This window comes from Microtus ochrogaster, chromosome 2, assembly GCF_000317375.1.
Source record: "Microtus ochrogaster isolate Prairie Vole_2 chromosome 2, MicOch1.0, whole genome shotgun sequence".
NCBI lineage: Eukaryota > Metazoa > Chordata > Mammalia > Rodentia > Cricetidae > Microtus > Microtus ochrogaster.
Genome location: NC_022010.1, coordinates 39,526,370 through 39,527,947, shown reverse-complemented (window position 1 = coordinate 39,527,947; position 1,578 = coordinate 39,526,370).

The window sequence follows — 1,578 nt, the reverse complement described above, 5'->3', positions numbered from 1 at the left end:
GTAGGAGCTTTCTAGTGACTGCCGCTCAGCTTCTCCGATCCTTCAGCTTTCACCCCTGATAGCTGACTCCGAGTTTTTGTTAGTAATCCCAATTAGAATCCGTGCTACAGGCCTGGGCCCTTCCCACGTCAATCATTAATTAAGAAAAAGCCCCACTGCTGAGTGTGGTGGTATACACCTTTAATACATACATCCAAGAGGCAGAGGCAAGTAGATCTCTGTAAGTTCAAAGCCAGCCTGGTCTACATAGAGAGTTCCAGAACAGCCAGAGCTACACAGTGAGACTCTGTCTGACCAATAATAACAAATAAATATAAATATGATGATAATGAAGTAATAATAAGGCCCGAAAGAGTTGCCTATAGACCAGTCTGATAGAGGCCTTTTCTCCACTGAGGTTTCCTTTCTAGTTGGCCTTGCTTCTTCAAGTCAACAAAATTAACCCATATAGGAGGCTTGTGGATCCCTTGAGTAAGTCACAGGCTGAGCAGAGTGGGAGCTGGGTATTGGGGACATGAAGTGGAGGCAGGGCACTGGAGTGGAGAGAGTGGGTAATGAAGGCCAAAGCTTAGAGCCCAGAGGAACCTTGGGTCTCTGGGGTAGGATGTGGAGGGAAGGAGTCTGGGAACAGATCCTAGACCCTTGCAAAAGCAGAAGCTCTCTTAACTGTTGAGCCAACTCTCCAGCCTCCTTTGAGGAATCTGTGTGTAGATGGAGTCTGTACCACCAGAAGCTCCCGAATAAACACACTAAGGCTTATATTAATTAGGAATGTTCGGCTAATGGCTCAGGCTTGTTACTAGCTAACTTTTACATTTTCAATTAATCCATATTTCTTATGCTTTTTCTCAGTACGGCATGCCCATCTTGCTTCTCTCTGCATCTGTTTGTGATTCCAGACTCTGCCCTTCTTCCTTCCAAAATTCTCAGTTTGGCTCTTCCACCTAATCTTATCCTGTTCATCTATTGGCCAGTCAGCTTCCTTATTAAGCCAATCATAGCCACATATATTCACACAGTGTAAAGGAAAATTGCACATCTGTGTTTGTTAAGGATTCTGCAGGTGGTTCTCACAGAGGCAGGACATGCTTCTGCCTGTGCTTTAAGCAGTTGGCCAAGAACAAGAAACTAGGAAAACAGTTTGAGCTGGTGCCTGGCTAGAGAAGAGAGCCAAAAAGGCAAGGGATGTTACGGAAATCGAACCAAATTGATTTCAGCAACTTAACAGAGCATGCACAGATGGATTAGAAGTCCCAATGAGGAGTTACAGAAATGCAAGTGAAACCACCATTGGTATGTCTCTGCATCTGTCCCACAGAAACTGGAAAGCTGAGCAGCTCAAACGTAGTGGTGTGACAGGGTCCTAGACTTTAGCACGACTGACTCCGTGATGGAAGTGCCATTCAGGCTGTGAAACTCAACAGGTACACAGTACCACCAGCCAAAATGAGAACAAAGGCCTAACCCATCAAAGTGCATCATTTTGAGAAAGTCTCTAGTGTATTACCTTGCTTTTTGGCTTCTGTTGTTCCACTTCTGGCTAACAGAAGTGTATCAATCCAGGACATGGTTCTTTTT